Genomic DNA, 13,751 nt, shown 5'->3' with positions numbered 1-13,751 from the left:
ATTGACCCAATGTGGAAGTTGACTAAAGAAAGAAAACTGGTTAAGAGCAAGAAGGACCAGGAAAAGAACGTTAAACCAAGACAGGAAGATGATGTGAAGTACAGAAAACTGGATAAAGCCCTGAAGAAGAGCTGCCGGAGAGACAAACAAGAATGGATGGAGTTAACAGGCAAGGAGAACAAGGAGCGGCAAATCAGAGTGACTCCAAGATGCTGCACAGTATGGGAACTGACTGATACGAGAAGCAACACCACTCTACCAATCAAGGGCAAGGGTGGTATGACATTATTGATGGATGAGGAGCAGGAGGCAAGTTGGGTGGAACATTTTCAGGTGATCCTCAACCAGCCCAGCCCCAGCTTCACGTTTGAGTCTGATGGCAGCACCGCACCTCAGCAGCTGAATGTCAGCTGGGAGAAATTGCCAGATTAGAGGTCCAAAGAGCCATCAAGAGCATAAAGTACCACAAGGTACCTGGGATCATTGAGATACCAGCAGAGCTATTGAACCATGGCAAGAACACTGTCACAACAGAGCTCATGGACCTGTTCAACAAGTTCTGGACTGTGGAAGACATCCCAGACGACTGGAGGTGAGGATTAATAGTCAAGCTGCCAAAGAAAGGGAACCTCAGCAACTGCAAGAACTGGAGGGCCATAACACTGCTGTCAATATCTGGCAAGGTCTTCAGCATGGTTCTCCTTGGCTGATTGAAAGCAGATGTAGACAGTAACCTTCCTGAAGAACAGGCAGGTTTCTGGGGTGGCTGATCATGCAACAAGCTCCAGAACATCATAGAGCAGAGCTCAGAATCAAAATCAACTTCATTGATTTCAAGACTTTTGATAAAATCCATTGGCAGTCACTCTGGTACATCACAAGATAGTACAGCCTCCCAGAGTGACATATTAACATCTTCAGAGCCTTATACCGTGACTCCAGCTGCTGCATTCAGATTCTCACAGGCACCACGGATTCCTTCAACATCATCACAGGAGTACGGCAAGGCTGCATACTCTCCCCATTCCTTTTCCTCTTCGTTATTGATTTCATCATGAGGAAGGCGATGGTTGGTACAGACTTTTGCATCCCGTAGCAAAGACACCAGTTGATGGACATGGATTTCACATTGCCTTGCTGGTGGAAGAACCACACATACTCCAAGACATGACCAGCAGTCTTGTGAGCAGCAGCACCAAGGTTGATCTATGCATCAGCTACGAGAAGGCCAAGACAGTGATGGCTGGAAGGCAACAGCAACCTGCCATCACCATCGGGCAACAGAACAACGAGGATGTCAACCACTTCCCCTACCTAGGAAGCAACGCCTCCAGAGAGGGCAATGCAGAGATTGACGTCCACACAATAATCAGAAAAGCAACATTGGTCTTCCAGCGGCCCCACGTGGTCTGGGCTTTCAACACTATCAATACAGCCATGAAGCTGTGACTCAACATGTCCATAGTAGTACTAAGCACAATCTGTGCCAGCGAGACATGGAAGAGAACAGTATTGGTGTCACGTAAGTTGGACATCTTTCACCAGCATTGTCTGTATAAGATCCTGCATATCACACAGAGAGACAAAATCACCAACAAAGAAGTACTACAGAGAACTGATCAGAAGTGGCAGCGGGACATTGTGACGGAGAGATGACTGAGACAAGCCAGACATCTATTTCATCTCCCGACATATGTCCCACCAGAGCGGCAGTAGAATGGACACCACCAGTGGCAAAATACAACGGAGCCAGTCAAAGAAGACCTGGTGAAGTACAGTTAAGGACAACTTTCAAGAGTGGGGCACCACCTGGGCTAGAGCAAAAGAAATTGCAATGGACCAGGTGTAATCTCACTGCTCATTGTCCCACATGAGACATGGGGAACTAAATCAAATCCAAGTAAGTCTTACTTTCTTGAATAAGGGTGTCAAATTTGCCACTCTCCAATTCTCTGGCACCTTCCTGTATTTAGGGAAGATTGGAAGATTATGACAAGCCCTTCCATTATCTCCACTCCCACTTCCTTTAGCAACCTGGGATGCAAGCCAGGTGATTTACCCACTCTAAGCATAGCCAGCCTTTCCAGTATATCCTTCCTATTAATCTTAATTCCATACATTTTTTCAAACATCTCTGCTTCTACCGATATATTGTCAGCATCCTCTTCTTTAGTAAACATCAATACAAAGTACCCATTAAGTATTCTAGCTTTGGTCTGTGACTCTAAGCATTTCACCCTTTTCGCCCCTAATAGGCCACACCCCACCTCTTACCACAAGCTTATTTTTACATGCTGGTAAGGAGATTTTTGAGTTCCCTTTTATATGAATTCCCATTATATTCTTATATTCTCTCTTTGCCAGTCAGAGTTTCCTCTTCATTTCTCTCTTAACTGATTTTATGTTACCTGAGGAATTGAAGAATTCACTTGAAGAATTCATCTGACATGTATGATACACCCCCTTTTTTTTGTTTTGTCATATCCCCTATCTCCCTTGTCATCAATTCTTCTATTTTCCTTGTCATCCAATGAGGCTTGGTTTTGATTCCCCTACCTTTCACCCCTGTTGAAGTGTACCTAGCCTGTACCTGAAACATCACTTCCTTAAAGATCACCCATTGTTCAATTACAGTTTTTCCTGTCAATCTTTCATTTCATTTCACCCTGGCTAGATCGCCTTTCATCCCATTAAAGCTAGCTCTGTTCCAATTTAGAAGTTCTACTTTAGATTGCTAATCTAAACCTTATGGTACAATGATCACTCTCATCACTGTGTTCTCCCACAGACACTTGGTCCACTTGGCCCACCTCATTCCCCAGCACCAGATCCAACAGTGCCTCCTTCCTCGTTGGACTGAGAACATACTGGTCAAGGAAGTTCTTCTGAACACATTTCAGAAATTCCTCATCCTCTTTATCCTTTACTCTAACATTATTCCAATTGATATTTGGGTAATTAAAGTCCCCTGGTCCGCATTCCCCCTTCAATCATCACCAACAAAACTACATCAACTGGTCATTTGCTGTTTGTGGTATCTCATGCACAAAATGGCAGCCATTTTTGCCCATATAGCAAACGTCATTACTCTCAGTAGTTTTTTTGTGAGTAAAGCACTTGGAGACATTTCTGAGCGATGTTGATTAGATGCCATGTAATGCTTGTCTGCCTTTGCAAAAGGTAGTTTTGCTTATTTGAGGTCTTTCTAGCCATCATGTGTATTTACAGGGAATGTGTATATTCATAACAAAATATGTTTTGACACTTACAGGAAAATGATATTTGTAGCATTTATCAGCACACATAGATTAACTGACCATCCATCAGATGTACATTCAAAAATCTCCACAGATAAACCTAACTTACAAATAGCACTTAAGAGATCATGAGGATGGTTGGTATAGGCAATGGAGTAATCAATGACAAATAGTCAGAATAATATATTACATCTGGTTATTAAGATACAAACTGCCCCAGTCCCACTCAGATCGTGCCCATTAGTGCACTTCTGTTATATTGTCAGCTGCATTATTTTCTCAATTTTTATTGAAAGTCAAAGTGTCAATCAGATTACTTGTCAGAGCCACACAGGGGAAAGCCACCCATTGAGATGGTTCTTCATGCTACCAGTGGCATAAGAGCCATGTCATCGCATTATACCACTGTAGCCAAACATAGAGCTCCCACCTGGGACACTGCAAAACAAAATCAAGCGGGAGAGTATGGAAAGAAATACTCACTCTGCTATTTCCTTGGTGCATTTGTGCTCCAGATGTGTTAAGTATCAGGTGCTGAGCCAGCTACTTAATGAATTCACATTAAACTGAATAGCAAACAAAGTCTGAAAATGCATACTTGGGTGCATGTGAAGACTTCCACTCCCTGTGCAGTTAATTTTGGATGTTATGAGTAAATTGATGAAAATTACTGCATTTTTCTACATAGTAATTGCAACATAGAAATAAGCCCTTTGATCCAACCAGCCTAAATCAGAGCTTATCCTCCACTAAAACAGTATCCTAATCCCATTGCCTGTCCCACCTGTTACCATTTCCCTTTATCCTTCTCTCTTTCAGCCATCTATCTAACCTATAGTTAAATGTTGACAAGCTCTCTGCTTCAATCACTAACTCTGATAGTGAATTCCACAGTCTTACAACCATCTATGTAAAAAGTTTTTCTCCTGCTTTTTGTCCTACATTTCTTACATTTAATCTTAAGTGTATGTCCTCACATTCTGAGTGCCTCAACCACTGACAACAGTCTGTTTCTGTTTCCACATTCTATCCCTTCATAAATGTCAATCATCATTATCAAATCACCCTTTAATCTTGTCTGTTCTAACTAATTGTCAAGTAAATAAACTTTGTCCCCTATCTAGCCAGGTTGGAAAACAATTCCAGAGATGAAGCTACAATGGGTCACACTTTAAAATCAGTGTCACATCAGGTTGGAGTTCAGTTTACTCAATGCAAACTCTAAGGGGAATGACACTATATGCTAGAAATCACCTTTGATTTTAGACCACTCAGATGTGTTACTAGAATGACTTTTCAGTTATACTGTCAACTTTTCATCAACGCACACCCAAAATTACTTGAATTGATTAAGGAGTGGCAATATAACTGTTGAAACCAGTGATAACATTATTCTTTAAATTTGGCTATGTTGGTATCTCTGGAGTGGATTTCTTGACACAAAAGGAGCAAATCTGAATCCTGTTCTCACTCTCACACTCTAATATAAATTAGCAGCTACTCAAAGATCTAGAAAAGCAACACCAAAGGAGGTATTGGCCTGAACTTTACGCACATTGTGCGCGGATAATCAGTGGGCCTGGAAGCGGATGTGTTATCTGCTTCCGCCTGTGATCGCAACCCAGATGCAATTTCACACTGGCTGGCCAATTAAGGGCTGGCCAGCGTGAAACATGCCCAGACATTGGCTGAGCATTGCCAGCGGGGGCGGGAGCGTGGCAGGCGCTGGGTGCAATAGTGACCCAGTGGAGGAGGGGGTGGGGGGGGCGGGGTTTGGATTTAAAAGAGCACAGGCAGCTCCCTGAAGAATGCCAGGAGTTGTGGAAGAGCCTCATGGAGCTGTCAACGAGGGAGTGCAAGTTTATATGCTCGGTAGGTGTGATGGCCTCAGCACCCTCTGGGCATGCCAGGTGGGACGGCAAAGCCAGTGGGCACTCTGCCCCGCACTCCACCCCCTGCCCCCGGATCTCTGATGAGTGCCTGTGCACTCTAGTGGAGACAGTGAGTGTCCATCGTGACATACTGATGTCGCAGGATGGCAAGAGGAGTCCACCCCACAGGACAAAGAAGGCTGTCCAGGTGAGCAGACATGTTTTGCGCCGCACATGGATCCAGTGCTAGAAACAGTTCAATGATCTTCTGCCCTCCACAAGGGTGAGTACCAATTTGGCATAGAACTGCGCATAGATGTCTTGGAGGGTGAACGTTCTTCATGGTGCTCAGAGGTGTGAGATGCAGAGTGCCGAATAGCACATATCCCTGTGCATGCCAAGGCTGGGAGATGTGCCCGCTTGCCTCGTGTGTATAGAAGAGTGAGGCATGCTAATCTGACAGGCACCTCAAGCTGCATCTCCTTAGTTTGGGGGCATGAGGCTGGAATGATGTGGCAGGCAGGCAGAGGGTGCACTAACGAATGCACTTTTGCCCGTACAGTAGAAGAAAAGCCATGATGTGCTGGAGCACGCACAAATGGGCGGTGGGGTCTCCAACATACTGATACTTTACAAGTTCAAGATAGATGCCTTGGACATGGAATGCAAGTGTGGAGCAAGACCCACAGGTCACAGAGAGGAAGGGGTCTCAGATGAAGGTAACAGTCCAGGGGACATGTGAGAGACTGTGGAAGTGTGTAAGAGCTGTAGGATCGTGGCATCTCCAATGAGAAGTTCCAACCAACAGTCCCCATTGCTCATCCAATCACAGTGCCTCAGTGGGGCAGTTGTCCATTCTGACAAACAACTGTAGTTCATGCACAGTCACTTTGTTACAATGTAATCAAATGACATATTCTCTTCCTCCCTCAGAAGCGCCATTGTCATGATGCCCAGTAAACCTTGAGGACCTCCCTTGGCACCTGAGAAGGGGCCGCGGACAGATGCAACCGCATCACATCATCTGTCCGAACCAAGCACCAGTGCAGATACAGGCAAGTTGGTGGGCAATAACGCATTGGATCAGTAGGTAGTCTACAGTGACGAGGGCACATCACCCTCACTTGAGGAGCTCATGGAGGCAAAGAGTGTCTAGGGTGCCAGCTACAGAGGACTGCTGGAGACCAGGAGCATGCTAAGTCTGGGGCAGATGATAAGCCTCTGGAGTTGTCCTTCAGGCTGCAGATGCTGGATGTCCAGTGGGATGCACGGGAGGATCTGGCAGAGATCCCTGAGGGTCTGCATGCCATGGTCTCTGCCTTGAAGGAGTCCATGTGGGCTGTGAGTGCTGCGTTGACCCTGAGCACCGAGTGCACAGCCTCCTCCATTGAGAGAGTATTGACTCTCAGAAGAAGCAGCCCCAGGAACAGAATCAGGGGTTCCTGGGGTCGCACTCGGACCCACAAACCTACACACTGGCTGTGTCCTCAGGAGGCCACTGCCAGTGTGAGGGATGGATGAGGCACCTAGTCTCTCCGCCTAGGTGCCCATTCATCAGTGGTGAGCAGGGAGGTTCAAACCAACCTCACACTGGTGGACCAGCTGCATGTCACATCTGCGGGCTCCTCTCAGGGCGCTCCAGACGAAGGCAGCAGCTCCTCCGTCTCTCTGCCAATGCCTGGGTATCTGATGAAGCTGCAACGATTGAGGAGTGCCCAGCCATGGTGCTGGACACTCCCTCCCAGGCTGTCACAGGTGATATTACTTCAGCTGAAACATGTTCTATGTTCAAATTATGTAAACATGACCACCATTTAAAGATGTTATGATGTTTCATGGTCTGAATGTGCTTTATGGTCAGGGTTTTCGCCTTGTCGGGCGGGCGCAGCAGGTGGACGCGGGAGCGGCCACAAAGTCAACCATCGCTCTCAATGGGGCTCCAACAGGAATTTCACGCTGGCTGGCCAATTAACAGCCAGCGTGAATCGCGCGCTGTGGTGCTCAGCGCTGCTGGGGTTGGGGGTGGGGGAGGAGGGCAAGCGCAAAAGTTCTGAGGCACAGAGCTGTCTCAGGAGCTGAAGATTTATAAACTCAAAAATTAAAAACTTAAGCAATGTTAAAAACATGTCCCGCTCATCTGACTCTGTCAAATGAGCAGGGACATGTTATGAATGAAGTTTAAAAATTTTTAATGTAATTTTTATTTGCTGTTGGAAGCCTCATCCCACCCATGGATGAGGTTCCCTAAAAAAGCCAAAGGCCGCTTGGTCTTTTCGCCTGCCCACCAACCGTAAGGTTGGACGGGCAGCGAAAAGTTTCATTTAATTATTACTTTAATGGCCTTAATAAGCCTGTCAATTGTTGGCTGTCACGCTGCTGACTCCCGCAAGCGCATGCTGACTGAAATATCATGCGTCATTTTACGCTTGTTTGAGCCAGCAACGACCCTGCCCGACAAGCACCATATTCTGCCCTATGTTTCTCAAAGGTGTTGAGTACGGGAGTGGCTTGTGACAGGCAGGAAGGGCTGCAAACTTCATTTCAGAGGTAGTTAGTTGACATAGGAGTAGTTAGTTGTCACAGAGTGGCCTCATCAAGAATGTTCAGTAAAGAGGTGTCACCCTTGCCCTCACTTTCAAGCCATGCATTGGATGCCTAGCAGAATGAACGGAGAATCAAGGCCTCCCTGGTCTCCCTGCCTCCCACAAGGTTCCTCACTTCTGCAGCCACGTCCTCACCCTGGGCCCCCTCTGGATATTCATCAAACCCATTATTTGAGTCATCCTCTGCAGCCTGGGGAGCTGCCTCACTGTCTTCATCCTCCAAAAGGCCCCCCCTTGACAGAGCCAAATTCTGCAGAGCGCAACACACAACGAGAGTAAGCAAGATGTGATCTGGAGGATATTGCTCCCCCTGATCGGTCCAGGCAGCAGAACCTCATCCTGAGCAGGCCAATGGTCCTCTCAATTACTGCCCCATGTGCAGCAGATTTGGAAACACCACATAAGATCATGACTTCGATTGGACCTCTCCTCCTCTCCTGCCCTTGGTTGTCGAAGTGGCATCATGAGTTACCTTTTCAGCAAATAGCCTTTGTCACCCAGGAGCCAATCATCCAACTGAGCTGCAGCGATGAAAAGCCTTGGCATCTTGGAGTGCCACAGGTTGTACACATCATGGGAGCTGCCTGGCTACCTGATGCAGACCTGCAAAACTTGTGTCCTGTGTCACAAACCATCTGGTCATTGATGGTGTGGAAGCCCTTTCTGTTGACAAAGGCACTCAGCTCACCTGCCGGCACTTTTATGGCCACATGAGTGCAGTCTATGGCTCCCTGGTTGCGGGGAAACCCAACAATTGCAGCGAGGCCTCTGGCTCACTCAGCTAGGCTGGCTTTGTCGGTCCGGAAATGAATGAAGTTCATCACCCGTCTGAACGGAGCGTCACCGACCAGCTTGAAGAAACTGTGCGCAGCAGATTTGGAAACACCACATAAGATCTCCCGCTGAACCTGGGAAGGAACCAGAGGTCAAAAGTTAAGGGCTGCTATCACCTTAAGAGTTACTGGCACTGGGTGACCACCGACACAGTTTGAGACAATCTCTGGGCCAATCATGTGGCAAATGGAGGTCACAGTCTCCCTAGAGAGGCAGAGCCTCCTTTGGCACTGGACCTCTGACATGTCCAGGTATCTGGAGCACTGCCTGTAGACTCTTGCTGCAGGATAACAGTATCTTCTGCGGACCCTTCCACCTTGCACTTCACGCTGGCCCTGCACCCAATGTGGCTGCGCCTCTCTTTCCACAGGTCACTCTCCGGAATGCTACCTGCGGACACCAGCCCCACTCTCCCTTCTAGCCCTGTCCTCCTCAGAGGAGGAGCTCCCCTCAGTGGAGTAGACAACCTCCATTTGCTGGAATACAGATGGCACAGGATAGTGCCCTGAAGCATGCACTCGGCAGAAAGCCTGTAAGAAAGCTTGTAAGCCACAGAGTCCTCCAGAAAACACAGAAAATGAACTGTCAAAAAAGCACCTACAACCAACTATCACCTAAACTCCTACCTATTCACACAGCCCTGTCTCTGGTCAACTTTTATCCCGCCTGGATTGAGTTTCACTAAAAACGAGATGGCCGCCTGACCGTGTGGCCTGTGCGCCGACTGCAAAACCGCACCGGCCACATAAAATTTCACTTGATTGCCTTTTAATAGGCTTAATTGCCCGTTTAATTGTCAGCGGGCATGCTTCCCACTCCCGCATGTGCCCACCAACCGTAATATGGCGCAAAGGCGTGATGACATCGGGACTTGCGCCCAACGTTTTCATGCACGATTTCACGCGGGGTCAGGTCGGCCGCCTGCCCAATCCTGCAACGTAAAATTCTGGCCATTGTCACCAGCACCAGTATCAACTAGTATCCACCCACCCCACCACCCTGTACAGATAATGAAGTAGGTTCGACGTTATTCACCTGTGAGAACATCCCTACCAACAGAGGAAGCTGATGGAGCAAACTGACCACTGTAAAGACATTTTAAAATCTAGCTGCGGTTTTGAACACATGGTTTATATATATTAAAAAGTAAAGCTTTTTCTTCTAGTGATTCAAAGAATTTCAATTTATTTAGAACCTTATCATATTTGTCAAATATCCCAAATCACCTCACTGGACCAAAATTTGCTTTCAAAATAACAGCAAGGTTAATGTGCTCACCGTTATATATGTATAAATGGTACAACCACCTAAGGCAAGGAGCAGATGCACAGTTAAATGTGAATATCCAAATTTTGCTTTTCAAGTTGCATTTCTCCCTCATTAGCTTTGTGAAAACAGTGTCTTGCTCTCAGCTTCCCCTTTGTGTAGGAGCTTGCTGCTTTTTCCCCATTAAATGTTTATTAAACACATCACAGAAAGTTGAGTCCTCTCATTCCAACAACCATAGCTTGCATTTATATAGCACCTTTCACATAATAAAACACACTAAGGTGCTTCATAGTGTGATCAAACAAAATTTGACACCAAGCCATATAAAGAGATATTAAGACAGATGACCAAAAGCTTGGTCCAAGAGATAGGTTTTAAGGAACATCTTACAGGAGGAGGGAAAGAGGTAAAGAGAAGGAGAGGTTTCGGAGGGAATTCCAGAGCATAGGATCAAGGTCAATTAAAACACAGCCATCAATGGTGTAGTGATGAAAATCAGAGATGGGCAAGAGGCCAGAGCAAGTGTAGGAACTCTTCTAATAATGTGATAAGTGTTAGTGACTGCCAATCAATCTCTCTGGCATCAAACATTAACTATTACAAGTGTGGAGTCTTAGTCCTTCCGGTTTTGAATTTTTTAGAGAGATGTTAAAAATAACAAATGATAAACATTTTTCCTATCTTTCCTCTGTGCCTTTTTTTGTCCTCGATCTTAATCCAATCTTTCTTTTCCTCTCTTTCTTTCTATTTCTGTTCCTGATTTGACGTTGAATTCACCCATTTTAATTCACCCCCTTCTCAGTCCTTGCTGTCTTTATTTCTCAATCATTAAACCTAATTGATTTAGGAGATACCTTGTTGTTTGCCCTGTTTCTCTCACTGTGCTACTATCAGCTTGCACCTTCAGCAATTTGGTGGACAAACCTTTTTAGAGCTGAAGGATGCAGGGGCACTAATCTGACTAATGACAGATACTGCTACAGCAAATTCCTCTAGCAAAATTGAAGTCACTGAGAATTGGCAGAAAACTCTCCACAAGCTGGAGTCATACCTAGCATAAAGGATTTTGGTTGTGGTTGTTGGAGGTCAATCATCTCAGTTTGAGGACATTATTACAGTAGTTCCTCAGGGTAGCGCCCAAAGCTCAACCATCTTCAGCTGCTTCATCAATGACCTTAAGGTCAGAAGTGGAGATGTTCATTGATGATTGCACAATGTTCAGCACCATTCAAAATTCTTCAGATACTTAAAAAGCCTGTGTCTGCATGCAGCAAGACCTGAATAATATTCAGACTTGGGCTGTTAAGTGCAAGTGGCAGTAGCACCACATAAGTACCAGGCAATGACCATCTCCAAGAGATGGTCGAGAGAGAATCTAACCATCCTTCCCTTGCCATTCAACAGCATTACCATTGCTGAGTCCCCACCATCAATATCCTGGGGGTTACCATTGACTAGAATACAAGAAATAGGAGCAGGAGTAGACGACACAGCCCATCAAGCCTGCTCCGCCAATCAATATGATCATGGCTGATCTTGGGCTTCAACTCCACTTTCCTGCCAGCTCCCCATATCCCTTGATTCCCTGGGAGACCAAAAATGTATCTGTCTCAGCCTAAAATGTATTCAACGATAGAGTATCCATAAGGGGGAGGTGATGGTGCAGTGGTATTGTCGCTGGACTAGTAATCCAGAGACCCTGGGTAATGCTCTGGGGACCCAGATGGTGGAATTTAAATTCAATAAAAATTTGGAATTAAAAGTCTAATCATGACCATGAAAGCATTGTCATTTTTAAAAAAAATCTGGATCACTGTTGTCCTTTAAGGAAGGAAATCTACTGTCTTCACCTGGTCTGGCCGACATGTGACTTCAGACCCACAGCAATGTCGTTGACTTTTAAATGGTCTAGCAAGCCACTCAGTTGTATCAAGCAGCTACAAAGGCTCAAAAAAGGAATGAAACTGGATGGATCACCTGGCATCAACCTACAGACCGGAAACAACAATGGCAAACTCTGCCCTGTCGAACCTACAAAGTCCTCCTTACTGACACCCGGGGGCTAGTGCCAAAATTGGGAGAGCTGTCTCACAGACTAGTCAAGTAACAGTCCGACATAGTCATCCTCACGGAATCATACCTTACAGATAATGTTCCAGACACCACCATCACCATTCCTGGGTATGTCCCACTGACAGGAGAGACCCAGCAGAGGTGGAGGAACAGTGGTATACAGTCAGGAGGGATAAAAGCAAAATATTGCTCTGAGGAAGGGTCATACAGACTTGAAACATTAACTCTGTTTCTCTCTCCACAGATGCTGCTAGACCTGCTGAGTTTTTCAAGCATTTTCTGTTTTTGTTACAGTCGGGAGGAAGTTGCCATGGGAGTCCTCAACATCGACTCTGGACCCCATGAAGTCTCATGCTATCAGGTCAAACATAGGCAAGGTAGCCCCCTACTGATTACCACGTACTGCACTCCCTCAGCTGATGAATCAGTGTTCCTCCATGTTGAACATCACTTGGAGGAAGCACTGAGGGTGGCAAGGGCTCAGAATGTACTCTGGGTGGGGGACTTCAATGTCCATTACCAAGAGTTGCTGGGCACCACTACTGACTGAGCTGACTGAGTCCTAAAGGACATAGCTGCTAGACTGGGTCTGCGGCAGGTGGTGAGGGAACCAACAAGAGGAAAAATATACTTGACCTCGTCCTCACCAACCTGCCTGTCCATGACAGTATCGGTAGGAGTGACCACTGTTGTTGTGGAGATGAAGTCGCACCTTCACATTGAGGATGCCCTCCATCGTGTTGTGTGGCACTACCACCTCGCTAAATGGGATGGATTTCAAACAGATCTAGCAACTCAAGACTGGGCTTCCATGAGGCAGTAGCAGAATTGAACTCAAACACAATCTGTAATCTCATGGCCGGCATATCCCAATCTACCATTATCATCAAGCCAGGGGATCAACCCTGGTTCAATGAAGAATGCGGGAGGGCATGCCAGGAGCAGCACCAGGCATACGTAAAAATGAGGTGTCAACCTGGTGAAGCTATAACACAGGACTACTTATGTGCCAGACAGCATAAGCAGCAAGTGATAGACAGAGCTAAGCGATCCCACAATCAATGTATGATATCTAAGCTCTACAGTCCTGCCACATCCAGTCATGAATGCTGGTGGACAATTAAACAATTCACTGGAGGAGAAGGCTCCACAAATATCCCCATCCTCAATGATGGGGGCACATCAGTGTAAAAGATAAGGCTGAAACATTTGCTACAATCTTCAGCCAGAAGTGCCGAATGAATGATCCATCTCGGCCTTCTCCAGAAGTCCCAGGCTTCACAGATGCCAATCTTCATCCAATTCAATACACTCCATGTGACGTCAAGAAACTGCTGAAAACACTGGACAATGCAAAGGCTATGGGACCTGACAATATCCCGGCAATAGTATTGAAGACAAAAACAGAAAATGCTGGAAAAACTCAGCAGGTCTGACAGCATCTGTGTGTTGAAATAGTACTGAATACTTGTGCTCTGGAACTTGCTGCACTCCAGGCCAAGCTATTCCAGTACAGCTACAATACTGGCACGCACCCGGCTATGTGGAAAATTGCCCAGGTTTGTCCTGTACACAAAAAGCAGGACAAATCCAACCCAGCCAATTACCGCCCCATCAGTCTACTCTTGATCATCAGTAAAGTAATGGAAGGGGTCATCAACAGTGCTATCAAGCAGCACTTGCTTAGCAATAACCTGCTCACTGATGCCCAGTTTGGATTCTGCCAGGGCCAGTCAGCTCCTGACCTCATCACAGCCCTGGTTCAAACATGAACAAAAGAGCTGAACTCCCGAGGTGAGGTGACAGTGACTGCCCTTGACATCAAGGCAGCATTTGACAGAGTG

The 13,751-nt window shown here is 46.2% G+C and overlaps 1 long non-coding RNA gene across 1 annotated transcript in view; it reads left to right on the top strand.

Moving 5' to 3' along the window:
• The window catches only part of LOC144680928 (uncharacterized), a 65,805-nt gene extending 59,620 nt beyond the window's left edge, over window positions 1-6,185 (top strand). The window contains exon 4 of the long non-coding RNA XR_013576647.1: window positions 6,062-6,185. This is a non-coding gene — a long non-coding RNA (uncharacterized LOC144680928). The remainder of the gene's footprint in view (window positions 1-6,061) is intronic.
• The last annotated feature ends 7,566 nt before the right edge of the window (window positions 6,186-13,751 follow it).

Source organism: Cetorhinus maximus, chromosome 1, assembly GCF_964194155.1.
Source record: "Cetorhinus maximus chromosome 1, sCetMax3.hap1.1, whole genome shotgun sequence".
Classification (NCBI taxonomy): Eukaryota; Metazoa; Chordata; class Chondrichthyes; order Lamniformes; family Cetorhinidae; genus Cetorhinus; species Cetorhinus maximus.
This window is presented reverse-complemented; position numbering and strand designations above follow the sequence as displayed.